The 15,151-nt window shown below is 43.3% G+C and overlaps 1 long non-coding RNA gene across 1 annotated transcript; it reads right to left on the bottom strand.

Annotated features, from left to right (window-relative positions):
• Positions 1-325: 325 nt before the first annotated feature.
• On the bottom strand, positions 326-9,097 carry LOC110344232 (uncharacterized). The gene is made up of 3 exons (XR_015448364.1): positions 8,750-9,097; positions 7,375-7,593; positions 326-515 (listed from the first exon to the last, which is right to left on the bottom strand). It is a non-coding gene; the product is annotated as an uncharacterized LOC110344232 (long non-coding RNA).
• Positions 9,098-15,151: the final 6,054 nt, after the last annotated feature.

The following is a 15,151-nucleotide window of genomic DNA, read 5'->3' as shown; positions in this document are numbered from 1 at the left end:
TATATGAATCAATGAGTCTCAGCAAGCCAGCAGCAGATGAAGTACAATGGTCTGATGTGCCTTTATTGTAGAGATTCTCTTTACTTTTCCACTGAGCTTCAGTTTTCATCGAGGAGCCTGAGAAACCCTCTTTCTGTTACTAACTTCTTCTCTATCTTGTGGTGCTCAGGACAAGGGTCTTTATAATGTCCTGTGCCTCTGTAGTGTGGGATCAGGTAGCAGAAAAGCCAGAAGGCCAGAGGCACACAGTGAGTGGGGGGAATTGGCCCTTGAAAGGTGCCTGAGCAGCTAAGCACACCTCACCATGGTGTGGGCAGGGCCCGGGATGGCTGCATAGCTTCAAGCTGCTTCTCTTACCTGGCAGGTCCAGCTTAGTGTCAGATGGGGATTGGGCTGCAAGACACGACCCAGGACCTCACTGTGGTGTGGGCAAGGGCCTAGGATGGCCACGTAGATTCAAGCTTTTCCTCTCACCTTGCTGGTCCAGCTTCTGAGCTTTATTTTTTTGGAGTTCCCTGTAAGACAATTTTTTCACCTCACATTGCTAAAGAAAAGTTTAAAAATCTCTCTCCAATGGGGGGAAAAAGTCTCAGTAAGATGGAGGACTTTAGAAAGTAGTTGCTTGTCCCCCCGTGTCTAGCTTATATTTCTCCATTGCACACACAACAAGAATTGTGAAAAAATTTCAAAAACCTTGCTAAAGAACATAGAAAATTATGCCTATTGTATTAAGTATCAAAGGTCTCCTGAGTACTGTTAAACATCACCATGATATTTCCTTATATTTCACATCAACTTTTTGGATTTTCTTGCAACTTCGTTCAAACACTACTCTTTAATAGTAGAAAAGGGAATCTTGTGCCTGGAAAAGGTAATACCACAGTAGAGGACACTTAAAGGCAGGGACAAAGGAATAAAAAATAGGACAACATTCAAAAGTGTTGGAATTTGTGTAAATTAATGATTATCATTTAGATTTATAGTATTTTAGTAAATCATGTAATTTTTACATATTGAACTATAATTAGTCATTTACTCTCATTATTTTAAAATCTGAATCCCTTGACTTGAGATATATTAAGACAGTATGTTTACATCAACATTGTAAATTGAATAAAGGTACAGTTATTTAGAAATTGCACTTCTATACTTCTAAAATCCTTAAGGTTATTAAGAAAATGACAGTTTGGAAAGCAAAGAGATTACTACAAATAACTTTTACTCAGTTCAGACTTTCTGAATATCTAAACTATGAATGTGTTGAGCACTGAGACATTTAGCTAAATGTTTGACAATCCTCATCTTTTCGTAGCGAAATAATAAAGCTAAAGAGGATGAAATTGAACAAAAATGCTGCCTTTGAAATAAAAATTATAGTTTATTATCAAAACAAGACAACACTACCTATCCTTTCAGTCTAAGTTCACTTTCATTCTTTTTTTTTTTTTTTTTTTTGGTACTGGGGATCGAACTCTGGTCCTTCCACTTGTGAGGCAGGTGTTGGAACCACTGAACTAAATCCCCAGCCCTCACTTTGATTCTTCACATGTACAATTTTGGGTTGACATTTTTTTCTTTCTTTCAGCACCTTAGAGATGTTCTACTCTCTTGTGGCATCCATGTTTCTGAACAAGGAAACTTGGTTGGTAATCAAATTCATGTTTCTCTGTACATGTCTTTTCACTTTTACATTGCTGCCTTTAAGATTTGTTCTTTATCTCCGGTTTTCAACAGTTTGACTCTGGTATGCCTTGGGTTAGACTTCAGTTTGTTCTTGGTTGTATATTATGTCTGTACATATGTCTTTCATTCATGAAACTCAGAAATCTAGAGAGATATTATTTCTTCAATACCTTTTCTACCAATCTCTATCTTTTTCTTTTAGGACTTCAATTACGTATGCGTTAGCCCTTTGATATTATCTAAAATATAAAGATCCTAAAAGATCTCTGGAGCTCTGGTTTTTTTCCTCAGTCTTTTAAATTTTATCTCAATTCTTCACATCAGAAAATTTCTATTTTATCTTGCAGTTCCCTTGCTCTTTCTTTTGTCATCTCCAGTCAATTCCTGTTACTTCTATACACTGATTTTCAATACCTGAATTTTCATTTGGCTCATTTCTATCCTTTATGCTTCTCTGATAAGAGAGCCTATCCTTTTAATCCCTGCAATTATGTGTATGTGTGTGTGTGGGGAGGGGTGCTTTTAACTTCATCAAGGACAAATTTTTTTTGGAGTACCAGGGATGGAACTCAGAACCTTGCACTTATGAGGCAGGTGCAGTACCATTGAGCAAAGCACCCAGCCCCCAAGGACAATTTTAATGGCCATTATAAAATTTTTGTGTTCTGGTTCCAACATCAAGGTCACAAATGTGTTCATTTTACTGTGTCTTTTAGGCAATTATGGATTGTTTCTTAGAAATTATGAATGTTAATTTATGCAGATTCTGGATTCTATTTTTTCCTCATGGGTGTTATGTCTTATATTTTAGCAGAAAATTATCTTTGTTTGAGAAATTTTAAACTCTGATCTTGGGCATAACTTCAGCCTCAGGGTAAAACTTTTACTTTAGCTAAACTGGCCTCTGTGTTATCCGCACATTTGGATCAATGGTCTGTCAGAGGTGTTTGTGGACAGTTTGGGGGTCTTCTTTCTGGCTCTTTCCCTTCTATGATGTCTCAAATGACTTTAGAAACCACATTTTTCCTGGATTCTGTTTTCTGGTTTCCTCATGCCAGACAAAGTTTAGCTTTCCTAGTATCACCACTGTCACTAACATGTTAGACAGTGCACCTGACTGATACTAAAAATGAAAATGGAAACTCACTTTGCATTAAAACACTTCCTCAGGGTATACTTTGCCTGCCAACAGAATCTATCTGCTTCCATTCATTCTCCAGTGTATCTTCAATTAGTTGTTTTTTTTCCTATCACTTCCAGATTTTAGACATGACTTCTTTGGGGGAATCAGGTAAAATGTTAAGTCAATGTCTCAAGTGAAGACAAAGTAACTAAGACAGATGTATATCTAAATGTCCCCCCAAAGACTTATGTGCTCATGGAATGGGGCCTGGGAGGTGAGTGTATTATGGGGTTGTGATACTCACCAGTGGATTAGTCTACTGATGAGTTTATAACTAAATATGATGTTGGGAGGTGAAGAGGTGGGTCACTGTGGGCATGAGCTGGAAGGATCTATCTCCCTCCCTCTTCCCTTGATTTCTTTCTTTCTCTGCTTCCCACTGCCATGCCATGAACTAATTCTCCTCTGCCATATCCCTCTGCAGTGCTGCCCTGCCTTGGAGGCAGCCAACTCTGGACTGAAATCTCTATCAACTGTGAGCCAAAATAAACCTTTCCTGCTTTAATTTGTGTGTGGTGAGTATTGTTTCTTAGCAAGTAGAAAGTAAAAGATTTTGGTACCAGAGTCTGGTTGTTGCTGTGATACTATGTGATCATGTGGTTCAGAAGCCTTTAGAACTGGCTTGCAGGAATTTAGAAAGTTTTGGAGACCTGGCTGGAGAAGCAGCCCTAAAACGCTGTGAGCTGAGCTTGATGGGAGAGTCTGGTCAGAGGTCAGAAAATTATAATCTTGACAGTAATGCAGCCAGAAAAGACCAGGCTCAAGAGGTTTCAGTTGGGAAGGACTACATTGGCAGATGGATCCCAGGCCATGTGTGTTATGTTCTGGCAGAAAATGTATCTTTATTTTACTCCTGTCTAGTAAATTTGTAGAAGTCTGAGATTAAGGGTGGTGGACTAATTAACCTGGAGGAGGAAATTGGAAGGCAGCCAAACATTCAGGCTGTGGCTTTAGGTTTTGTTGGGACCTTTTATCCAGCTCTACATCACAAATTAAGAACAAATAGCCAGTAGAATGATTTTAAAAGTTTTGAGTTTGGATAGAAAGGAAGCCTGGGTAAAGCTGGGGCTTGCAAAGATAGTACAGAGAGGAACTTGGTTGCTGATAAGATTAGCATTAAAAGTACTTGTTTTTTTCAACTTTGGTGTTTATGAATGGGATGAAGATGCAGTTCAGAAGAAAGGAATAGAGCTAAGTAATAGAGGATATCCCTCCTCCATACTGATGCACCCGGCTACAGTAACCATCTAGGAAGCACTGAACATTATAAGAGAGCTTGTTGCCCATATGGGCTTAATTATAGAGCAGGAGGTGTGTGACCACGTAGAAGAAATCATGGCCTCCATTTAAAGGAAATATGTAAGCAGGGTTGGTCACAAAATAAAATTGCTGAAGTAAATGCAAAACAAGAGAAATTCTCACAAAATGCAGAGGAAAAGGGCAAATAAATTAAGAAGAGAGGAGAAGAAGATAGATGTAGAGGGCTTGTCCAAGAGATATAATCTACATGTAATAGGAATATCAGAAACAGAGGACAAAGCAAATGAAGCTGAAACAATAGTTAAGGAACTAATTGAAGAAAAGAGTTGAAGAATGAAGCAGGCCTGCAAATGAAGAAGGCTCACAGGGTACCTTTAAAATTTCATGAGAAGAAAGCAACACTTAGACATATCCTTTTGACATTTTAAAATTCTAAGGATAAAGAAAAAATTTGCAAGTATTCTAATAAAGCAGGTTACCTATAGAGGGGCAAAAGTCAGACTGACCTTCTCTTACAATTCTAAATGCCGAAAGACAATGGGACAATATCTACAGAGTTTTCAGGGAAAAATAAATTTGAATCAAGAATTACATACCCTGCCAAGTTAAGATTTGTGCATGAAGGCAACTGGGAGACTTTCTTAGATACCAAGGGGTTAGGAAAGCATATCAAACAAAAACCTCTGAAAATGTTACTGAATGATTTACTGCAGCCAACAGAAAAAGTAAAAAGATTAGGGAGATAACTATGAAAGATTTGATTATTAAAACTAGTTAAGAAACATTATATCTAAAATTGTTGCATATAGGGTAATAAACCTAATGCAAAATAGATTTGTAAGCTAGATCTAAACTTTTCAGTTTATATACTTTTAAACTGTCAAAGTTCATGCCAAATATTCAATGTATTGGGTAAATAAATACTGTTTTATTTTTGCCATGTAATATTACAACAATGCTTGTTGTTAAAGCCAAATCTACATTAGATAAAAATGGTTTGTTACTGTGGGCAGGATAAGTACAGTAAAGACATTCTGAATGTTAATCTGACAAATTAGAAAGTGGTAGTTTTATTTCCCTTTTAAAAAATAAAAAGTCTATAATGTTAATAATAATAATTTAAGGAGAAAATTTTCAAAGCAGTGGTTGGAGAGGTGTGGATATGTTTGAAATACTGAATAGAGAAAAACCAGTAATTACTGCATCAAATGGTAGTTCATATAGGTTAATTTGTCACTGAGTTGTAGACAAAAATAGATTATATATATTCCAAGTTTCTGGAATTGAAAACAAGTGAAAAAATCAAGAAAAACTAGTAAAAGAAAAATACCATGGAAGCATTAAAATTGGCAGAAATGATATACTGACAGAGATAGAAGTAAATTATAAACTGGTTAAAAATTCCTAATTAATAAGATCCAAGTTGAGTAAAAAAAAAAACAAAACTCTGATCTGAGATACTTATATTTGTAAAAAAGTGTTGAAAGGAGTTTAAAGGTAATAGAAATGCTTGAGGCTTAGAAATGGAGAGTAACATTTTTATTAGGTCGAAATAAGAATGTTAAAAGGAATTTCATAGTGAAGAAACTGGCATTCATATGTAAGATTTTTGTTCAAAATCTTGATGTGGGTGGTAGTTTTACTGTTGTAAATTGATATAGATACATGTATTTTGAAATACATGTAAAATTAGTGATTTTATTTACTTAAAATTCATTGAGTAATCCTTCAATTAGAGAGAATACAAGTAGGAAAAAAAGAGCCAAATACTTTGGACCAGGACAGTAGAAAAGATGGCCGCCGAGAACCAGTAGGATTCCAGCTCTGCAGGCTCAAAATTTCAAAGGTTAAAGACTGGTTTGAGAAGAAAGCCCCAGGGCACTAAGCTCCAGAATGGAAGCAGCCTACAGAATGGGAATGGATTCCACAGAATTCAGTTCACATGCTCAATCATTCAGGGGATTCTGCAACCACAAGAGAGATGCAAAAGGGCTCAGTTACTACTCCAGCTGGTAGCAGACTTTGGCATCATCATCTGCATAGTGTTCATTTTAGGCACACACAGAATACAAGAGTTGAGGGTCAGGAAGGCTTCCACTCAGATTTTAGAAGGCCTGAGAGGCCAGGCAGTGGCCCCTGAGAGAGGGCAGTTTCTAAAGCTGTGACAGTCAAGTCAGTGCAGTGGAGATCCCAGCACATTAGAAAGCCAGGAGTGTGGAATGTCTGTGGAAAGCCCCAAGGAGTGAGCAGTGCTGTAAGGGGCAGGGCCACTCAAGTCTTTGGAGTTCACACATCTAGCCACAGACTGTCCCAGGTGCTAGACACAAACTGCAGGGTTTAATGTTTGCCTTGCTGGATGGATGAGGTCTTGCTTTGGTTCCATTCCTTTCTACTGTCCTATTTCTACCTTTGGAATGGGAATGTTTACCCTGTACATTTGTATGTTGGCAGAATTTAACTTTCTTTTCATTTTTACAGGGGCTCAAAGCTAAGAGTTTGCCTTAAATCTCAAAAGAGGCTTTGGGCTTGGACTTTTCAGCAATGCTGAAACTGTTAGGACTTTGGCAACTGTTAGGACTTTGGCAACTCTTAAAGATGGTCTAAATGCATTTTGCATAAAGAGATGGGCATGAGTCTTTGGGGGACGTCTAGATATAAACCATAACACTCAAACTTAATAAACTCATCACACTGATTCCCTCCCACTAGTTTACTGAAGTATAGTTTATGTACAGTAAAATGCACTTCATATAGATTTTTAAAATACAGTGAATTTTAGCCAGGTGCAGTGGCACATGCCTTGTAATCCCAGCTCCTAGGGAAGCTGAGGCATGAAGACTAAGTTTCTGAAGGCCAGTGCGGGCAACTCAGTGAGACCATGTTTCCAAGTAAAAAAGGGCAGGGAATATAGTGCACTGATAGAGTTGCTTGTTTAGTATGTATGAGGCATTCAATCCCCAGTAAGGCATAATAGTTTCTGAAAGTATACAAATTTTAAACTAACTAGCAAGAACACAAATACACCCATATAGTGCATCCACATAGGTTTTGAAGATTATAAAAAGTATCAAATTACCCAAGAAAAGAAATGTCAATTTCTCAATAGCTATGTGGGGCCTTTAAGAATGCTATATGATCTTAGTACATTCCTAAAGAGCCTAATCATATTGCAGACAAATTCCTAACTGTATGTCACAAATACAGCACTAGAGAGACCTATATACAAATTAGCAGGAGATACAACTAACCTTTTTTCCTGAGCTTTGACCTTTTCTCATTGGTATGACATTTTTAAAAGTACTGCCCTTCTCAGGGGCTGGGTTAGGTCTAGGTGGTTTAATTTGAGCCAATTTCCTGATCTGTTGTGTTGGCAGTATTACAGCAGTTTCCTGTGGAGACTGCACTGAATGCTGGGTTGCATCAGAAGGGGAAGATTCTATTTTTTTCTGTATTCTCTGCAATAGGAACTGAGAAAAACACAACAAAAAATTAAAGTAAATGACATAATTAAGGCACTATCTTCTTATGATTCAAGTGAAGTTAATCTTTAAAATTCTCCCTAAAGGTTATTCCCTGAAAATCACTTAAAATAACAGTGCTATTTAAAATGAACTTTTAGAATAATTTAAGATTTCATATCATCAGGAAATAGTCTGATTCTCTCTAAAAAAAAAAAAGAGGTTTTTGTAAGAGTAATCAGTAACTTTGATGTAGCACAGTGAAAATTTCTGCCATTTTGGCTTTTGGCTACTTTCTGAATTTTTTTTTAGTGCAAAATAAGTCTTTCCTTCAGAAAACACTATCCAATTATGCCATTTATAGAAATCATCTTGTACATCAATATAGAAAAACAGCAAAGCAACTACCTAGTACCTAGGGCTCCTTATTCATCTTTCATAGGCCAGGTGATTCCATTTTTACAACTTCTGAGGGGTTCATTTTCTCATTTGCTTGGGTTCTGCCAGTTTTCCCTGATCTGCTGTTGTGCACGTCACAGATGAGAAAACTGGCTCAGAGGGGTAGCGAGTGCTGCCAAGGCTGCCTTCCAGGTGGGGGGGTCCAGCTGCCCTGCTCACCTTGCCCACCTCGAGGTACCCATGCAGAAGGGGGCTGTGTAAAGGACAAGGATGCTTGCAGATGCAGTGGCAAAGGGTTCCCCCTTAGGTATGAGACAGAGCACCACTAAAGGAACAGGCGAGGCTGGGACCCTTGAGGTACCTGGCCTTGGACACCCCCAATTCTAGAGTCGCTATCACTGAGAAATCAGTCACCTTTCCTCCCAGCCATGGCAAAACTCTGCTCACCTGCTGGTCTGCCTGCCATCCCTCCTCAAGGCAAGGACCCTGGCCTCAGCGTGCCACCAAGGCAGGGTGAAGGGGTGGGCCAGTACCAGGCAGGCAGCCAGCTCACCCTTCCTCAGCTGCAGAGAGGAGGAGATTGCCACCTGGGGAGGGCACAGCTGAGCCAGGGTCTGCTCCCCAGCTGGCCCAGCCCACCACCTCCACACTAAGGTGGAGGGGAGAAAGCAGCCAGCTGAAACTGGGTAGCAGTGTTCAAATGGGGACCTGGTGCAGGCAGGCTGGCTCTGGGAATGTTCGTGGGTGGGGCAGGGTTGGGCCAGACCTTGGTGATGTTGTCTCCTACAGGTGCATCTCCTGTGCCTTCAGGAGGATAGGTGCTGCCCTCTGTGGATCTGGCATAGCCTCCTCTGAGAACAGCACTTATGCCTGTAGTGGCAGCCTCTGTATGTCCTCCCATAGGCCTCCATGCCCTCTGGGCTTAGCCCCCACTCCTGCTCCTGGCCCTCACCAGACTCCAAGCTGTGTGCCTGGAGCAGGTGCTCACTGGGGCTCCTCATGCAGCACTGGACCACTGTGCCAGGAGCTGGGGAGAGGGCCGGCTCTAGGCTGAGGCTGTAGCTGACCTGGGGAGAAGGGCTGCAGCTGGCCCACCTGCTCTTGTTGTTGGTTGGTCTAGTTGATGGGGTGCTCAGAGCTCATATATAAAGGGGGCCCCCACTATGACCTCGCAGCCCATCCCATGATTATCCCCATTCTGCCCAGTATCCTCTATGAGGTCAGCACAGGCCAGGGGCTGCAGTCCTGGCACAGAGGCCCTGACTCTGCCTGTAAAATGCAACCCCAGTCATGAGGAAGAAGCTGCTTTTTGTCTACGCCCAATCCTCATCCTACTGAGTGGTGGAAATTCATAGGTAGTCATTCTAGAAGCTTCCCCACTTCCTTGGTGTTGTGTCATGGTCAACTCTAGTGTTTTATATGATCTGAGTGTTGGGGGGATGCCTTCATGCCTGGGCATATTGTGTAGCTTTTGTCCCCTTGTATTTGATGATCCACTGAAGACTGGAAGCAGAGTCATGGCAGCTGAAGCCCTAGTTTCCCTCTCAAGGAGGGCAGAGGGTATGTGGTCCTGGTGTTTCTTGGGGAAAGAATGGGGACATGGTGACAGAGAAGTCCCCTCCCCTAAAGGCATCCCCATCCTAATGCATGAACCTGTGCACAAGTGTGACTGAGGGTCTGCAGATGGGGAGCGGGCCTCATCACTTGGGTGGGTCCCATGCAATCACAGAAGTCCTTAGGAGAGAGGAGGAATGCAGGAAGAGGTGTGCAGAGGCTGTGCTTCTGGCCTTGAGGATGGTGCTCTAGATGCTGGAGAGGCTAGAAAATGAGTTCTGCCCCAGAGCCCAGAGACACCTTGATTGTAGCCCCATTAGACCCGTTTGGACTTCTGACCTGCAGAATTGTGTCATAAACTCATGTTGGTTAAAGCTTCGGAGTGTGTGGTGATTTGTCAAAGTGGCCATAGAAGAGGAAGCAGGCTTAGTCCTGGGGCCTCACAGGAGTGAAGGGTGACACTGCCTTTCCTGAATTTAAATGCTGCTCCCTTTCAGGACAAAGAAACTTTATAAGAGGCTCAGTCACCCCTCAGGCAATTGGTAAATATACGAATGCCCAGCTATGTTCACATCTCCATGTCTACTGATATGGTCAAAATACAAGAAAAGCAAATCCCCAAAAAGTCCACCTGGGGGGTTGTCTGCCAGCCCTCCAGCCTGCTGTCTTCCTCCTCCTTGCCTTGCTGGGGTGTGTGGGGTTCCAAGAGTCCAGGAAAAGCCAGGTTTAGCTCAAGGCTCCATGGGGGCTCGTGATCACCTGGAGGCACAGCCTGCTGACACCTGCCTCAAGGAACTGCTGAGGACCGAAGGCTTGGTGCTCAGTGGAGCCCCATGAGCAGAAGTCAGAGCTCCCAGGTGTTGGTGGGCCCGATCCCTTTTAGGAACTGGTCCTGTGGCTCTGGTGGATCACTGATGAAACCCCTGGCTTGCTCCAGTGCCAGGAAGTGATTGTGACACAGGATCTGTGTCAGGGCTGAGCGTGGGCCTTCCTAGGCCTTGACTGGGCCCATTAGCCTGGAATCCTAGTAGGATTTCTTGCATCTGCTTCCATCATGTGGAGCATCCTGTGAGAAGGGGGTTGGTTTGGCAGCTCTGATGGGTAAGTTTGTGTCATGGGCACAGTGCTTAACCTCCTGTAGGCACTTGAGGACAGAACGGAAAGGGCAGTTCCCCTGCTGCCTGGCCAAGTTACCACTGCTATGAAATGGGGACACAAATGAGAGCTGCTAAATGAAGGAAAACCTTGAATTCATGACTCTACTGGTGACTGTCTTGTTCCCTGTATAACCAAAGGAACTGTTGAGATTTCAGCTTTCAATTAAACTTGTGTGACACTTTTGGGACTGGCAGATGTTTCACCAGCTCTGGGGATCCCCAGATACCCTTGGGGTAAGGAAGCCCTGATGGCCCTCTGATGCTTACAGCAACTTCCTGTGTGGCTCATTGCCAGCTGCCAACCACAGAACAGGGTGGAAGGACAGGGGCCCTCAAATGTGATGACCTAGCTCCAGGGGTCAGAGAGGTAGGTAGTTTGGGAGCAGATGTTCCTCATGTCATGTCACTGAGTTTTGGACAGGATCCCTTGTGACAACTGTCACTCTCATGGCCCCCTTCCCAGCTTCCTTTCTGTGCCACATCCCCAAGCCATTCCACCTCCAGGCCAGCCCTCTCCTTGAGCCATCAATGACAAAGGCATGAGTGGAACGAGTTTAACATTATTGACAGGCAGCATTGTTCCTTAGAAGGCTCCTTTTTCAGTGCAAGGTGGCATTGTCAGAGGTGGCAAGAGGGTCTTGAGGTCTGGTAAAGTCTTCAGCAGGAGTTCAGTGGACTTGCTCTTCTGCAGTTAGCATCTTCTGCACCTCTGGGTGTACCTCCAGTGGCAGCACCCTAGTAACACAAAAGATATTCAGAGGGCATCATGGCCTCATGGAGCCCAGCCCCAGCCCAGGCCAGACCCTCTCTTACTTTGTCTCTGTCTGTGATGGCATTGCCTCCTTCATCTATGGCAGTGTCTACAGCAGCATCTGCTCTGGCTTGGGCTGTGGCAGCATCTGTATCGGGCCATGGTTCAAGGTGAACTTGGCCCAGACTTGGCTCAGAGCAGGAGCACCACCTCAGGTGAGCCAGCCAACCTATGAGGAGGTAGAACTTTGTGGGCTGTGAGGCAGGGCTGAGCCCTGGGCCTCTTATAGATGCAGGACATTGTGAGGTCAAAGTGGCCAGGATCACACAGAGGATGGCCTGGGCCACAGCTTCCTGTCCATATATGGACACTTAAGAGATGGTGCAGCCTTGCCACATAAGGGTCTCTGGATCATAGCGAGTGTGATTCTGGAGGTGAAGTGTGCATGAGGGCAGACCTGGTCACAGTGCTGGTTTTCCTACTGGGGTCACATGGTGGTCTGAAAGTCACCAGGCAGAGCATTTTGGAGGGAAGCAGTTAAAATGTCAAAAGAACTGTGTGTGGTGGCACATGTCTATAATCCCAGCACTTGGGAGGCTGAGGCAGGAGGATTGCTGTGAGTTTAAGGCCAGCCTGAGCTACATAGTGAATTCAAACACAGCTTGAACTACAGAGTGAGACCTTGTCTCCAAAAAAATATTTAATTTTGCAACTTAGAATAGAATAGCAAAATAAATAATGTGAAGAGAAGTTTCAGGTTTTCCTTCAAAAGTAGAGGTCACTATATGTGCTGGACAGCAGAAGAGGGATGAATGACATTTCCCAATGGTAGGGAGAGGAGAGGACAGGAGAGCAGGCGGCCGAGAATAGCACTAAATGGCCAGGCTGGATGGAGGGGAACTATTTGTATGGCTTTTGAAACTGTTCTGAAACTTTGAAGTCATTTCAAAATAAATGATTAAAAAAAAAAAGCAAAGGAGGAAGGCCACCCAGGAATGGTATGGGAGACTCCTTATCAAGGACCCAGGCTGCATTTGTCTTTCAGCTCTGCATTCAAGTGATTTTTATCCTCAGAGTTGCCTCATAGTCCAGGATTAGGGCTGCTTAGGAAAGTTATACAATTGTACACTGCTCAAAACTCCTGGCCAAGGGATTAAGTAGGGACTGAAGTGCAGCCTGTGGTTAGCTTGCTAAGCCAAGTCCCACACACTTAGGGATACTTCTGCCTGCAGCAGCTATCTTTTTTCTAATTCAACTGTTCACAGTAGTGAAACAAACATACACAAGGGCTGGCCTGGGCCTGCTGGAAGCTTGACCATACTAGCTGTCCATACGGCAAGAGGAAGGTGAAGACTGGGGTGAAGGGGGCACTGTCTTCAGTGTTTTTCTGCAACTTCCTTCAGGACCATTTGCCTTCAGCCAGAGCTCACTGACCCTAGGTTAGAGCAGGGTTCTGAGGGAGGAGAAGGGTGGGCCCCAGGCCAGACTCCCTGGAGAGGCAGAAGGCCAGGCTTTTGTCTTCAGCATGGGACCCACACTTGAAGATGGAACCCAACAGGGGTTGAGGGCGGCACTGGCACATGGCAGGCTGCAGTCAAGTGTTCCTTCCTCCGGTCATGTCTAGATCAACCTAGAATTATCCCTACCCCTACCACACAAGGCCTTGGAGAAGCCACAGACCACTGAGATCAACTTCCACCCTGCTTGGGGACAAGGACTTTGAGGTGCATAGGCTGGGTTTACTCTTTCTGCTGATCCCAGGTGCTATTCTTGGCACTTGTGCTAGAGATGAGCAGCCTTGCCCACCAACATTTCACATTCTCATTGAGCAAGAAACTAAAATGATATTTAAAATGTGCACAAGATTTTTAAAAATATGCATAGAATTGAGTCCTGTTCTAGGTATGATGGGTTGTGCCTGTAATTTCAGCTGCTCTGCACCTTGGTAGTCTTTGCAATGCATGCTGGGGTGCTTGCCCTGATTAACATGCTCTGGGCCCTAACTTGTATTTTTATTTACTGCCCCCTCCCTCCCCTGCCATGGGAAGTCCCATAGACTGGGGACCATGTGTCACTCCCTATGTATTCTGTGCTGGGAACAACCAGCAGTATGTAAAGGAACCCAAGTGTCTGGTGCACAAATAAATACACAGCACAGGGACGCTTCATGTGACCAAGTGCTCTTACTGTCATTTTCCCAGTCTAAAACCCTAGGATCATGTTCTGATTCGTAAAATGACCCCTAACCTCTCCCAGTGGCTGCCCCAGCTGAGAAACACTGTGCCACCCCCTCCTACAGGCTGAAACCCATGAGGAGTTTAGACTGTCACCCAAGGTCTCAGCTGGGCCATCCCAAGCCTGCCCTGTGATGTCACAGTAGCCACCCCCTGGCCACCTTGGTTCAAGGGTGACATCACCAGACAGGCAAAGCCAGGGGTTGGGATGTGTGTTCTCTTGGCCTTTAGGAAGAGTGTGGGCAAAAGTTAGTGCTCAGATGACAAGAGGACATTTTCCAGTAAGGTGGCAATGTTTTGATTTGCCCTGGCACTCCTTACAGCCCCATTTGTCCCACAGTCACTCCCACACACTCATGTAGGAGTGACTAGGAGATTGTTTGTGTGGGAAAACTGGAAATAACTCGGGCTTTCCCTGGAAGAAGTGGTAGGTGATTGTTCCAGCCATCTGCGGTCAATGTGCAAGTCTTCAGGGGACCTGTGGAGTGACAGGGACTGGGGAAGCACCCAAGCATGCCTGTACCAAGAGTAACTCCTGTGTAGGGTATTCGCCATGTTTGCCAGAAATTTAGAAATGTCACATGTGCAGGGTAAGTCTAGAATGTAATATATTGTCTGATCAATGGGCAAGGCCTCGCTTTCTACTTCATCTCTGTATTACTGGAAAATTTCCACTGAGTAAGGGCCAACACACAAGTGAGTGTTGAGTGGAAAATAAGAGTACCCATTGTATGGGCCAGGGCTTTAGCTCAGTGGTTCTGTCTCCTGCCTCACAAGTGCAAGGTTCTGAGTGCAATCCCCAGTACCTAAATAAATAAATAAATAAAAGAATATCCATTACAGGTCTTAATGTGTTCCTTTTGTGTGTGTGTGTGTGTGTGTGTGTGTGTGTGTGTGTGTGTGTGTATTACTGGGAATGGAATCAGTGCCTTTGTTTGTTTTATATATTGAGATAGGGTCTCACTAATTTGCTAAGTTGCCCAGGCTGGGCTAGAACTTATGATCTCCCTGCTTCAGTCTTCCAGAGTTCTGAAATTACATACATATTTTTTCTTTAGTGAAAAGATGTAGAAGTTAGCCCAAGATTTGCTGCCTGGTATATGCCATGGTTCCATCTGTGAAGTTATTTTTTTTCTTTCTTTCTCCATTTATTTAGTTGTTTATTTATTCATTAATAAACTTTTTCTTTAGTGTAAAGATGTAGAAGTTAGCCCAAGATTTCCTGCCTGGTATATGCCATGGTTCCATCTGTGAAGGTATTTTTTATTTTTTTCTTTCTTTCTCCATTTATTTAGTTAATTTTATTTATTCATTTTTATTTTTTATTTACAGAGTCTCACTGTGTAGCCCAGGGTGGCCCTGAACTCACAGTAATCCTCCTGCCTCACCCTCCTGGTGCTGGGATTTACAGGCCTGTGCCACCACACTAGGGCTATTTTTTCTTTAATAAACTTTTCTTCTGGGAGAAGAAG

The sequence above is a fragment of the Heterocephalus glaber genome, unplaced genomic scaffold, assembly GCF_053883595.1.
Source record: "Heterocephalus glaber isolate CG9 unplaced genomic scaffold, H.glaber_assembly_v1.0 deba00001824, whole genome shotgun sequence".
In the NCBI taxonomy this organism is placed as follows: domain Eukaryota; kingdom Metazoa; phylum Chordata; class Mammalia; order Rodentia; family Bathyergidae; genus Heterocephalus; species Heterocephalus glaber.
This window is presented reverse-complemented; position numbering and strand designations above follow the sequence as displayed.